Raw genomic sequence first — 14,922 nt, 5'->3', positions numbered from 1 at the left:
ATATTGTTCAGCAATTTCCTAGAGAGACAAATTTCCAGGTCTCGATGGGCTATTCCTGTATTCATGCTGGAAAACAGGGAGGGTGACCTTGGAAGTTCAGGAGTAGGGCTCTGAGAGACAGATGAGACCTAATCAGTTAAAAGCCACCTATAACAGGTGCCTGCTGTTATGTCCCACTGGCACTAGCCACATATGCTATAACTTGAATCCAAACTAACACAAGTGAATGGAGAGATGCTGTCTTGGAATTAAGAAATGGTGGTGGTGAAGAGGCAGATCTATGCAGGTTATTCAAAGGACATGTGTTTTTCTATTTTGCTTCTGTCTGTTCTTTCTTGCACTTGGAAATCTAAGGTGGCCAGTCATTGGTGCAAAGCTCAAATGAGCTTTATATGTATGTCTGTGTGCCTGAACACAAAGGATCCTAAGCACAGACATTTACATTTTTTTTTTCCTTTTTAGGTTTTGAATAATTTATTCTAACTTTGGTTGTGGCTCTGGATAAATTTAGAAAAATAACAGTGTTCCTTGGCTTAGTTTTTGGATTTTCTTTCATCTGCCCACATCACCACCACCCTTGCTGTGTTTATTGTAACTGATCTGAATACATTTCTTAGGACCCTTTCTGCTCTCCCCTCCATCAGAAGTAAATTATCTGCCCCCTCATAATTATCTAGATAAGGTAATAAGCCAGTTTGAATGAAGGTATAAACTGCTGAATAACCAAGGGAGCAAAACAGTAAACATTTATTATTATTGGCAAATGAGAGATTACTCTGTTACCTGGCCCAGATTTCACATGTATGTCCATGATATTATATTTTAATAAAAAATGATAGACAATTATGTTGAAATGGTAAAACATCTCTCTCAATGGGATTTCTCTTACCTAGCTAGTAATTAGAATCACAGGGAGAGTTTTACAAACATAAATAAGTCCCCCAACACTTATCAAGTCATATCTGTGATTTTTTAAAGCCACATATATGATTCTGATGCATACACAGGATTAATAACCAGTGTGCCAGACTCTTGCCTAAGAAAGTGTGGTCCTAAACCAGCAGCATCAGCAACACCTAAAAATTTGTTAGAATTTCAGAATCACAGACTCTAGCCCAGAACTCCTGAATCAGAATGTGCCTTTTCACAAGATCTATAGTGATTTGTAAGTACTTAAAGTTTGAGAAACACTGGGGTATAATCAGCTACAATAGGCAGGGTTTTAAAAAATACATTAAAAAATAAAAATAAAATAAAATAAATAATAAATCTTTTAAAAATCAAAGAGGGCTGGGGCCCATGGGTGGTTCAGTCAGTTGAGTGTCAAACTTTTTTTTTCTTTAATATTTATTCATTTTTTAGAGACAGAGACAAAGCATGAGTGGGGAGGGGCAGAGAGAGAGGGAGACACAGAATCTGAAGCAGGCTCCAGGTTCTGAGCTGTCAGCACAGAGCCCAACAGAGGGCTCGAATGCAGGAACCTTGAGATCATGACCTGAGCCAAAGTCAGATGTTCAACCGAGCTACCCAGGCACCCTGAGCATCCAACTCTTAATTGCAGCTCAGGTCATAATCCCAGGGTCATGGGATTGAGCCCCCGAGTTGAGCTCTCTGCTGAGTATTCAACCTGCTTAAGATTCTCTCTCTTTCTCCCTCTGCCCCTTTCCCCTGTTTGCACGTTCTCTCTCTCTCTCTCTCTCTCTCTCTCTCTCTCTAGTTAAAAAAATAAAATAAAATAAAACATAACATAAAAATCAAAGAGGATTGGAAGCTGGAATAAAGGAACAATCTAGAGCAAGTAAGGTCAGAATAGGGCATGTGCATAGTCACTGGCCAGTTAGAAGGATTTACAGTGCCTGACTCTGACCATCATCTTCTCTTTACTTCTTTTCCGTTGGCTTTGGGGCTGTGCTGCAAGATGGTCAGAATCACCCTATCTATCCCATCTTTATTTGCCCTTCCCCTGACTTGTAGAGTTTCTATGCTGGCCCCCTAATGGAAAGGCTTCAGGTAATAGAAATAACGCTTGAAGTGAGCGTTTCATAGAGTCCATACAGGTCAGGACTTGATTGGCTAGAAAAGTAGATTATCTCATAAATAATATATATGAGAAATCATTTTATAGCTAGACTTAATGGAGTAAGCAGCTTTGACTTAAAACAAACAGATAGTCCTAAAAATATAACTACACTCTGAACTCTTACAATGGCAATTGAATCACCCTACCTCCATTCTGAGTAAGTTCTAAATGAAGGTCTTTTCTCAATAGTCTGTTCTCCCAAATGAGGGAGTTTCAGTGGCATATCCTCACATGAGTAAACATATTCCATTGAACTAATCACCTCATTTAAAGAACTCATCTACCTGAAGAGAGAGGGGCCATTTGATTGACAGTTTCAAGTTACTTTTTGAACTTTTCTATGTTCACCCAAGTTTAAGCTTCAAAAAGTTTTCTTGAATATGCAATGTTGACTAAGTCGCACAGGAATACAGAAAATTAAAGTATTGACACATTAGTATGTGTGGCACATCGTACTATTAAATATTTATTGAGTACTAACAAGTGCTAACTCTACAAAACATAGAGTTGGATTCTGCTGCTTCCCAGGACAGTACTAAAGACAATGCAAAACAGTAGCACCTGTGATAGCACACTCCATTCCAGCTCATAAGACCCACAAATTTAAAATAAAATGCATCATTTGGATCAGGGCATCTTTAGGCAATTGATTTAGCCTCTCTGGGGGTTTATGTTCATACGTGAAGATTATTTCTTTACAATCACCTCCTTTAACTGTACACTGTATATTCCTGAAAATAATCAAATAATCAAAGATTGTGTTTCCTAATCCTGGAATAATTTCCAATCTCTCTCTAGATCTTAAATATTTTTTGTTGTCTTGAGGACATCTTCTCAGAAAAACTCTCTATGACATAGCAAAACTGTTCCATGCTCATCATGCCAGGAATCTTTATTTAATTCTAAATTAAGGCGTAATACTACTACTGAGATAGACATAACTTTGCAAGGTGCTACTTTGTTGTTTGTTTGTTTTTCAACCCTCTTCTAGAAGTCCAATCAAGAATAAATGATACAAGGTAAGGTGGCTTTGTAATAAGTCTCATACTTCTGTAGCTATTTTCATGGTTTGAAAATAACTACAACAGTACTAACCATGAAAGTTGTATTAAAACGAAACATTTGCTTTTCCAAACAAACAAGAACTTCCCTTCTGGGCTGACTGGTCCATCTGTACCTTCTCTGTGGAATCCCATCTGTCTGCCAGTCTTGGTGTTTGCCAACACTCATTAAGAATATGATGAATCAATTGATTTCATTTGCTGTGACTCTACATGGTGGTGTCTCATTTTGGAACATGGCTGGGCCTGGAGACAGTATATTTCACAAGAAGGTGGACAGGTGTGAGGAAATCAGGGTGAGCTTTGCAAGGTTTGAAAAGAATAATGAGGGTTGGGAATGCACCCCTTAAATTCAACCATCTGCTGAAATGCATACATGATTAAATAAACCAGATTGCCATTCATTCATTCATTCATCATTCATTTAGTAATCCATTTAGCAAAACCATACTCACTGTCCTGGGTACTGAAAATACTCATAACTACTCTTTTGAGGAACTTAAGATCTAGTGAGGAATCATATTAAACTTCAATATTCTTTTTAAAAACTAAAATTCTCCATATTTCCTAATCTTCTGGAGTGCATTTATTCATTCACTAATATGAATCCATGTTACTTGTGCATGGGTATTTAGGACAATATCTTTCTGATAGACTTTAGTGCTTGTGAATGAAATAAAATTCTTGCTGTTTGTTTTTCAGGATGGAAGACTGGGTAGGAGATCAAAAGAGAAAAATCACTTCACATCATGGCTGACATAGAAAGAAATTAAGACAGTTAGCAACATCTTCCAGTGGACTTACTTTCATCTTTAAATCTGCTGCTGCTATCAGAATGCTGGGCGCTGCCTTAGTCACAGTGTTAATTACTTTCCATAATGCTTTCCAATTCCCTTTGATTAGTTCAATTCTTCTACACCCTTCACAGACCAGCTTCAACTAATACTCTCTCCATAAACATTTCATTGGGTCCTGCCGTCTGCATTGTTTTCTACTTCTTTTGTTCCTCAACCTGTGGCCACACTACATGAGAGTTTAGTAGAAATATAAAAATTAAACTAGGCTACATATCCATTTATAGTAGAATGCATAAACTAATCATAGTATATTTATAAAACAAAGTAAATATGGGGGCACCTGGTGGCTCAGTTGCTTAAGCGTCATGATCTCCCAGTTCGTGGGTTTGAGCCCTGTGTGGAGCTCTGTGCTGACAGTTCAGAGTCTGGAACCTGCTTCAGATTCCGTGTCTCTCTCTCCCTCTGCCCCTGGCCTGCTCTTTCTCTCTCTCTCTCTCTGTCTCTCAAAAATGAATAAATGTTTAAAAAATTATCTTAAATGAATAAAATTTAAAAAAGAGTAAATGTAAGTGTTAACAAATATAAATCTCAGTAACATAATATTGAGTAAAGAGTCAAGTCCCCAAAATGTATGCAGTATGGTTATAAAACTTACAAATAAAATTAAATAAAAATTTTAGGACTACATACATTTGTTATTGTTGTGGTTTGAATTGTTCCCCCCAAAGTTTCTTTTTTTTTTTAATTTTTTTTTTAACATTTATTTATTTTTTTGGGACAGAGAGAGACAGAGCATGAACGGGGGAGGGGCAGAGAGAGAGGGAGACACAGAATCAGAAACAGGCTCCAGGCTCTGAGCCATCAGCCCAGAGCCTGACGCGGGGCTCGAACTCACGGACCGCGATATCGTGACCTGGCTGAAGTCGGACGCTTAACCGACTGCGCCACCCAGGTGCCCCCCCCCAAAGTTTCTATGTCAAAGTCTTAACCCCTGGTTCTTCAGAATATGACCTAATTTGGAAATGGTTATTGAAGATGTAATTAGTTAAGATGAGGTCATACCAGAGTAGGGTGGACCCCTAATCCAGTATGACTGGTGTCCTTTTATTATGAAAGAGAAATTTGGACATGCACACAGGGAAAATTTCATGTGAACATGAAGGCAGAGATCAGGGTGACATGTCTACATGCCCAGGAGTGGCAAAGATTCCAACAAACCACCAGAAGCCAGGGGAGAGCCGTACAACAGATTCTTTCTCACAGCCCTCTAAAGAATCAACCCTGCTGGCATCTTGTTCTAAGATCTCTAGCCTCCAGGGCTATGAGACAATACATTTCTGTCCCTTAAGCCAACCATTTCATGGTGCTTTTTACAACATAATGTATATGAATTATATATATATATATAAATAAAAATATATACATATATATAAGTATATATGTATATAAATATACATAAATATATAAACATATATAAATAAAAATATATGTGTGTGTGTGTGTGTGTATATATATATATATATGTGCACAGTCCCCAGCTTGCAATGGTTCAGTGTAATGATTTTTCAGCTTTAATGATGGTGTGAAAGCAATATGCATTCAATGGAAACTATACTTCAGATTTTGAATTTTGAATTTTGAATTTTTCTGGGACTAGTAGTATGCAATCCAGTACGTTGTTGTGATGCTGGGCAGTGGCAGCGAGCCACAGCTGTCAGTCAGCCATGTGATCACGAGGTAAGCAAGTGATAGGCTACAACCATTCTGCTCTTCACGTTAAGTACAGTAGTCAATAAATTACATGAGATAGTCAATACTTTATCACAAAGTAGGCTTTGTATTCGGCTATTTTGCCCAACTGTAGGCTAATGTGTGTTCTGAGAATGGTTAAGGGAGGCTAGACTAAGCTATGATGTTTAGTAGGTTAGGTATATTCAATGCATTTTTGACATGGTATTTTTTTTAATTATGATAGGTTTGTTGGAATGTAACTACATTGTAAGTTGAGGAATAATAGTTCTTTAATTCAATTTGATTATGGGTAACAAATTATTTATAATTGATTTTGAAACACTTGTGATACTATGGAAAATTTTTGCTTTAAACCAGAAGAGAAAAAGTTGAAAAGTAATATGGATGTCTCTGTATTTGAAAACTAATTATACCTATCTCAAAGAGTTGTTTTCATGGTTAAATTAGTTAATGTAAGTAAAATACTCAAAAAGTACCTGAAATACAGTAAATATCAATTAATATTATATATGACAACCATAATGATCATTGTATCAGAATAGAAAAAAACACAAAATATTTTTTATCATCCGCTAAATTCATAATTAATTCCATAATATCATATAATATTCAAATATACTTGCTTGTGAAAGAATATCCTTTGAGTCTACATTTTTTATAAGCAGACCCTTTCAAGCAGGATCTTGTGTCCTTTTAAATGCCTCAACACTCTCTGAGCACTTCTTTGCTTTTGGCACAAAAAAGGTTTTCCAGAATCACCTACCTTCAAGGTACACACCTGGAATCAATGATCTCTCCATGAAGCTCTGGTTTGTTTTTCTGGGAAAAGCACTTAGAAACCATGATATAGGGACCAAACTTGCCCATTGCCGCTGGAATATCATTACTTTAAGGTTGTTTCTATAGACAGAGTTCTGATTGATTTGCATCTCCAACCAAGTAGCGGGTATTAGACTTAACTTCTACCTTAAACAACTATAAAACTGGACAATGTATATGACATAACTGCTTTTAAGCTTTGGACAACAAAAAGCATTCATTTGTGATTCTGTACGACAAGGGAAACGCCTGAAGTGTGCTTTCTGCCCAAGGGCGCTTTGCAAATCACAACAGGGATGTGAAACCCAGAGAGCAGAATTTTTCTGGCCAGAGGAAGCAAAGCCTAGTGCCTGCCAAAAGAGAATGGATGAATCTTCATATTAATATAATGAAACTCTACAGAGTAAAAATGAATGAACTTCTGATACAGATAATATAGGTATCTCTCAGTGGCATCAAACTGAAAATAAGCCAGACATAAAAGAACACATATGCGTGATTCAATTCATCTGAAGATCTTGAACAGACAACCTTAAATTATGGTTATTGAAATCAGGATGATGGTTGCCTATGTTGAGGGAAAATTGAACAGTAAGATGCACAAGGAAATAAGGAAGATCTTCACATTTCCCACTAAAAGAATTACATATTGATAAGGAAAAAATGAAAGCAAAAATAAAATCCTGAGTTCATGCTGAAATCTCTAATTCAAATCTAATGATTTAGACTTTGTTTCTAATTTTTCTTTTCCATCATATTTTCTACAATGAAAACCTTAGTTTCCTAAATCACAAATACATAAATTCATTTTCTTTATTCTCCAAACAGAATATGGTTTGAAAATTACTAGTTTCATTGACAACAATGAACTTACTAAGTTGAGTTCACTATTTTATTGACATTCTTAAAGGATTTTGATCAGACTGCAGGATAAGCAATTTACTTGAATTAGTAGTTGGGCTATTTTGCATTTTTCTTCTAAACTTTAATGTTAGCAATTTGTAAAAAGTTAGCTGCATTTATTTCTATTCAGTTTATCTTTTCTTATTTAATGTTGTTCTTTTAATATGTGACACATTTACATTTAAAGTCGACTTGTAACAGTGTGTACTCAGAGATGTCACTCCTGTCCCTCTCTTCTCTAAACTACATCCCCAACTACTGTCTTTATTAGACTCTTTTCATCTTGTTCCAACTTATCTTTGTTGTGTTTCTTTTTCAAAACATTTTTAACATATTGATAAATAATTACATGTTTCAGACAAGGTATACTCTCACAACATCCTATATTTCATTTAACAATTTCTTTTGGAATTTATATTGGATTGGTTTATACAGATCTTCCCCATCGTTTTCTTTTTTTTCTTTTTCTTTTTTTTTTTTTTTTTACACTTATTTATTTTTGAGAGACAGAGAGAGAGCGTGAGCAGGGGAGAGGCAGAGAGAGAAGGAGACAGAATCCGAAGCAGTCTCCGGGCTCTGAGCTGTCAGCACAGACCCGGGAGATTATGACCTGAGGGGAACTGAGACGCTTAACTAAGACACCCAGGCGCCCCCCACCCCCCATCTTTTTCTTTTCTTCCAGCTGATTGCAATTTACTGGGTGGATGTGCCATCATTTAATCAACCAGTCTCCTCTAGATGGTCATTTAGGTTGTTTCAATATTTGCTAAGAAAAATCATGCTATAGGGGTGCCTGGGTGGCTCAGTCAGTTAAGCATCCGACTTCCACTCAGGTCATGATCTGGTGGTTTGTGAGTTTGAGCCCCAAGTCGGGGTATGTGCTGACAGCTCAGAGCCTGGAGCCTGCTTTGGAGGCTGTGTTTCCCTCTCTCTCTGCCCCTCTCCTGCTTTCTGTCTGTCTTCTCTCTCGAAAATAAACATTAAAAAAACATTAAAAAACCATGCTATAATAACTATCCTTATGGATATATTATTTTGTACTTGATTATATTATCAGGAAAATTCCTTAAAATGGGATATCGATTGTAAAAGTAAATACATAACTAATTTGGTTAGATATTTTAAAATTCCTTCCACAAGGAGCCGCACCAGTCTGTGCTCCTATCTGCAAGGTATGAGAATGCCCATTTCCTCAACAAAATACAAGGTCTTTAATTTCCCCACATCCAGATTATAAGGGGAGGTTTTTTTTTCATATTTTATTCCAGCACTTGTACATTTTTATTTCTGATTCATTTAGAGTTTATTCTGATGTTTGGTGTAAGGAAAAGATCTAGATTTTTATTTTTTAAAATGGTTATCATGTTGTCTTAACACCATCAAATGCAAATTCTATCATTTTGTTATTTATTTTAGCTACAAACTTTGTCATGTATCAATTTCCATATGTACTAGAGCTTATTTCTAGGCTTTTTATTCTATACCATTGGTTCATGTGCCCCAAACACACTACTTTACTTACAATCACTTGATAGAGGGCTTTACTCTCTCTGGTGGAGGTATTTGTCTCCAACCCCATCATTACTCTTCTTTCTTAAGACTTTCCTAGCTTTTCTTGATTTTTGTTTAATGTTTACTTATTTAAAAGAGAAAAAGAGAGTGCGCAAGTGGGAGAGGGGCAGTGAGAGGGGGAGAAAGAGAATTCCAAGCAGGCTTCATGCTGTTAGCGCACAGCCTAATGCGGGGCTCAATGCCACGTGGGATCATGACCTGAGCCCAAATCAAGAATTGGGTGCTTAACCAACAAGCCACCCAGGCCCAGTGTTAATCCCCATATGATGTTTAATCCCCATATGATGTTTAATCCCCATATGAATTTTAGAATCAACTTACCCATTTCCATTAAAAGTGACTGACATTTTACTGATTTATTTATATATTAACTTGGGAGAATTGGCATCTTCATGATATTGAGTGGAACTGTTCAAAAAAAAAAGTATATCTTTACATTTGTTGAAAACCATTTGTGTGCTTTTTGGAAGCATTTTAAGATTTTTCTCATACATATTTTGCATATTTATTCCAATATATTTTATATGTTTTGTTGCTATTATAAATGGTTTTCCTGTTATATTTTCTAAATGGTTATTATTTGTATATGACCAAAAGGTTTGCATATTAACATCCTACTAAATTATTGATTTTTTATTGTGTTTTTATCATACAATTTCCATATATATAACCATGCCATCTATAAAAAGTAGTTTTCTAAACTATCTTCTTCTTTTTCAGTTCTTACATTGTCATAGTTTTATCTTGTCCAGTTTCATTGGTTAATTCTAATAATATAGTGCTTATTAACTGGGTGTGATTTCATTTCCCAAGGAAATTTGCAAATGTCTGGAGACTTTTTTTTATTATTAAATGTTTATTTATCTGAGAGAGAGAGAGAACACAAGGAGGGGGAGGGGCAGAGACAGAAGGGGCAGAGAATACGAAGCAGGCTCAGCACTGACAGCAGTGAGCCTGATGTGGGACTCGAACTCACAAACCATGAAATCATGACCTGAGCCAAAGTTTGACACTTAACTGACTGAGCCACTCAGGTGCCCCTGTCTGGAGATGTTTTGATTGTAGGGTGCTGGTGCTACTGGCATCTCACGGGTAGAGGCCAGGACTGCTATTAAACATCCTACAATGCCCAAGAAAGCCCTCACAACGAGGAATCATCCAACCAAAATGTCAATATCATAAGTTGAGAATTTCTGGTCTAATATAATATTAAACAGTAGTGAAAATATTAAACATTCCTATCTTGTCCCTGACTCCATGAGAATGCCTCTTGTGTTTCCCCATTAAGTAAAATTCTGACTTCATTGGTGCTGCTGTTATTGTTGCTTTAGAAAGATTTTCTCTTTTTTCCCCTATTCTCTGGAAGAAGAGAAGTATCATTTGGGATTATCTGGAAATTGAAAGTTTAGTAGAATTTCCCAGTGAGACCCTCTGGGCCCATTTGAACCCAATGCTATTATCTCTTGGAAATGTCATCTCTGGAAAGTAAAATTATAGGGTAACCATTGAGAACAACTTAAGACTTTCAACATTTAAAAATAATTTTAAGTAAAAAACTGTGACCTGGAGTTTTACGAGCCCATTAATCAAAGGATATGTGTAGGCATGTGTTATGCATTATATCTATTATGTATATATACGGTTTAACCCTACATAGGGTTTAGAACCCTACAGATCTAATATAGCCAATGGATACATAGGTGGATAGGCCTGTGTCTTCTGTGATTCACGGATACTAGGAGAGTTTTCTTGTTTGCAATAATGCCTAACTAAACTGTTCATTTTATGCCTGAAATGTAACCCAGGAAACCCAAGTGTCCCTAGTATCTTTACATGTCAGAGAATTACCTGTTTACAATCACCAAGCATTGTCAGTGTCATTATTCAGCCCAACTAGGCAAAGTCTAATCTTTTCACCAAGTATTTCTGAGAATCCTCAGGATGTCTACTTATATAAAACTGTTGTTCTGAAGATTACACATATTTTTGAAGATCAAAGTGTTTAAACCTCATGAGTCTGTTTCAATGTTATCAATGTAAAGTAAGTCAATCATAGTAAGTCATTGCTACCAAAACATTTGAAAATCTAGAATAAATTTTATCTGAATTATGTGAATTACAATCAATGTGGATAGAATGAAGACAATAGGGTATCCAAAATGTCCACTGAGATATCAGAGAAAGATTTAATTGTGTTCAAAATAGTTTATTTGTTAAACATTTTATATTAATTATTTTAATTTTTAGACATAATAAATTTTATATGAGAATTCCACATATAACTGATGAGCATCCTATTGTTAAATCAGACTGAACAGCTAAGGATTTTGTTCAGTTTTTTAAAGCATGGCATGTATTTTACAATCAATAATTTCAGTGATTTTTCAGTAGTCATGTACTTCAAAAGTTAGTAGAAAAACTGATGTGCAGCAATAATATGAATGCATAATAGATACTACCCTGTTTTATTTTTGAACTCTTTCTTTAGCAGTTATTTGCCATGTCTTGATAATGATGCAATAGAGTTAGTCCAGAAAAATCTCCATCTACATTTCATGTATTATTCATATTACTTTAAAAAGCAACTTGCTTTCAAAGGGTTAGCTCCAGAGAACAAAATTTTATGGTCACCTTTAAATTATATTAACATAGCCAGGAGCTAAGGACTTTAGTTGTATTAAACACAACCTAAAGCAAATTCAAATCTGTTTGATAAATGCCTCGTTTCCTCAGTAAAAGCCTTTTCAAAATCTCTTATGATATTTCAGAATGCAGATAGGGTGACTATGACTTCAAAATGGATAAAATGGTGCCAATGTCCTTTCATAATTTTTCTCTGAACATCCAAAGAAGGGCTCAGATCCTAACCCAATAATATTTTAAGTGCCCATAAGATAAAACAAATTGCTAAATTACAACTATTTAACTTGCTTTGAGAGAGGCTATCCTGAAAAAATGTACCGTATAAAATGATTTAAGGAACTTTCTTCATCTTGAGTGGCAAATAAACATTGAATTGGTTGCGTTTCATTTGGTTGAGTCCTATTTTCTTAAAGCAAATAGTGTATCCAACTGGAGATTTAAACATATGGTGTGCACATTATAGTCACTTAATGAATATTTGCTCATTTATTAATGATGACATTTTGGGGTGAAATGTTTGGCTTATGGGTTTAAAAATGGGCACTAATAATATCACTTAGGACTCTTGGTTGCAGATGATAGAAAACTTTCCCAAAGAACAAGCCTTAAACCAAAGAATAGGACTGGCTTCAGGGAGCACCATCATTTTCAAACAATATTTTTGCTATTGTTTCTCCTACTGTGTGTCCTGCTTTCTCTGCACTGGCCCGATTTTGGAAAAGTTTCTGCTGTCATGACACGAAGACATCTTAAGTATATCCTTTCATTTTGGCATCCCTTCATTTATTAATCAGAAGTGAGTCAGTGGGTCCAACTGCACAGGGAAGAACATTACACGGGGGTGTGAGTAAGGAGGCAGGAGGCTTTGGGAGCCTTTAAGAAGCTGGACAGCCATTAAACCAGAGCAAGCCAAACCAAAGAGGAGCAGGCAGGGAGCTCTCTGAGCTGATAGATGTATGTGAAGAAGATGAGTGGGGTGTGTTGCACAATAAAGTCTTCCCCTTTGCACTTAAGGGTTGAAAGAAAAAATATTTATTTAAAAAGAAAAACACCTAGGGCATCTGGGTGGCTCAATCAGATGAGCATCCCACTCTTGATCTCAGCTCAGGTCTTGATCTCAGGGCAGTGAGTTCAAGCTCTACTTTGGGCTCCACGCTGGGCATGGAACCTACTTAAAAAATAATAATAAAAGCAAAAATTAATTAATTAACTAATTGAATAAAAAGGAAAACATTTTAAATTCTTTAACTGTACATTATTCTGGCAATTCCAGTGACTACTTCTGGGTGGAACACTGGTGATTTTTGTTTTCAGGGTATACTTTCCAAATACCACATAATATGTATGTCTTATGTTTACTTCTCTTTTTCAGAAAAAAGAAAAACTACATAAAACTCTGAAAATTATATTTAAAGTTTAAGAAGCTTTTACTTTGCATCTCATAATCTGGGAGGTGCTTATTTATATTTCATAGTTCTTTATATGTATATGCAAACTATATGCTATTCTTTTCCATTTGTTTTCACATTCAATGCCCACAACAAATTTATTCATCCTTGTGTGAGACTTAAGGGTATTTAAAGTTGCCTAAGGACAGGCAGGTAGTCAACTGGGATTTAAGGTAATGGATTTCCCTCCTTCTTACTCTCGCTTTCCCTCATCATTATAGGCAGTAAAGCAGAATAGAAAGAGCATGAGCTCTGGGGGCACCTGGATGGCTCAGTTGGTTAAGTGTCTCTTTTAATGATCTCACCAGTTGTGAGATAGAGCCCCCCGCCAGCACACACAACCTCAGTGCGGAGCCTGCTTGAGATACTCTCTCCCTCTCTTTCTGCCGCTTCCCAATTACATGCGCTTTCTTTCTCTCTCAAAATAAGTAAATACACTTAAAAAAATCTTTAAAAAAAAAAAAAGAGCATGAGCTCTGAACTCACAATGTGATGGTCTAAATTTTTGTTCCAATATTTAGTATCATTAATAAATATGGGCAACTTACATAACTCTCTGTGTTTAAGTTTTCTCATCTATAAAATGCACATAATAATGGTACCTATTGTATTAACTACACTCAAGACAAAATAAGATGGTACTTATGAAATACACAGAATACTATCTGCTATATACTAAATACATAATAAAATACAATCTCATTAGGATATTCTACTATGGGCATTTACTCTTATCACTTAAAAATTTTTAAAAATGGGGTGCATGGGTGGCTCAGTCAGTTGAGCGTCCAACTTTGGCTCAGGTCATGATCTCATGGGTTCATGAGTTACAATCTCACATCGGACTCAGACTCGCTGCTGTCAGCACAGAGCCTGCTTCGGATCCTCTGCCTCTCTGCCCTCTGCTTCTGTCCTTCCCCTGCTTGCACTTTCTCAAAAATAAATAAACATTAAAAAATTAAAAATAAAAATAATAAAAAACACTTGTAGGCAGGTGCAACTATAATTAGCACTTTAGAGTTAAGAAAAGGAAGAGTCAGAGAAATCACGCAAATAGCCCAAAACTATACCACTGGCAAGTGGTTAACCAGGATTTGAACCCAGGCAGTCTTGGAGTCAGGACCCTCTAGTCTAAACCACTAAACTCTACCTGCCTGACGTCAAAACCCCTTTTTTTTCACCCTATTACATTACCTTAAATTGCTATACTGCTTTTACTTGTCCAAGTATTCCATGAGTCTCATTTCATCTTCAAGATGGCTCACTAATTATTATTTTTCTCCTCATCTTATAGATAAAGAAACTGAGATTTGGTTAAATTAAGTGCTTCCCCAGTCAACCTTGTTTGTTTAAAAGTAGCAGAACCCCAGTCTTTTGATACCTTACAGAATGACACCCGTGGCCTCATACCCTCAGGTTCAAGCATCAGCTGAGGTGTCACTTGCCTCCTAACATGGAAAACCTCTGGCTTTTTCCAGGGGAATCAGCCTGAGTGGGAAACAGATTGAAAGAGATGAAAACAGATTGACATGTAAAATAAGATGAGTGTGTGACTAAATTCAGGGTCTGTAATTCACTCTGTCTTTCGAATGTCCCCTGGAATTTATGACATTGTAACATAATTGAGTTTTACACTAAATGGCTGGATTTTATAACTAAACAATCACACAAGACGAAGAGTGTTGAAAAGGTTAAAAGAGAGAACATGTGACCAAAGATGTTTAAAAGAGAGAAAAGCCTTCCATCTCTTACGAGGTGAAAGTAAAATTATTTGACCTTAAAGTGTTTTTATTAGAATATCCTACAGTGGTAGTGATGTCTTCCATTTAGGAAAATATTAGTGCAGG

This window comes from Prionailurus bengalensis, chromosome C1, assembly GCF_016509475.1.
Source record: "Prionailurus bengalensis isolate Pbe53 chromosome C1, Fcat_Pben_1.1_paternal_pri, whole genome shotgun sequence".
In the NCBI taxonomy this organism is placed as follows: domain Eukaryota; kingdom Metazoa; phylum Chordata; class Mammalia; order Carnivora; family Felidae; genus Prionailurus; species Prionailurus bengalensis.
The sequence above is the reverse complement of the archived record's forward strand: the minus strand, read 5'-3'. Positions refer to the sequence as shown.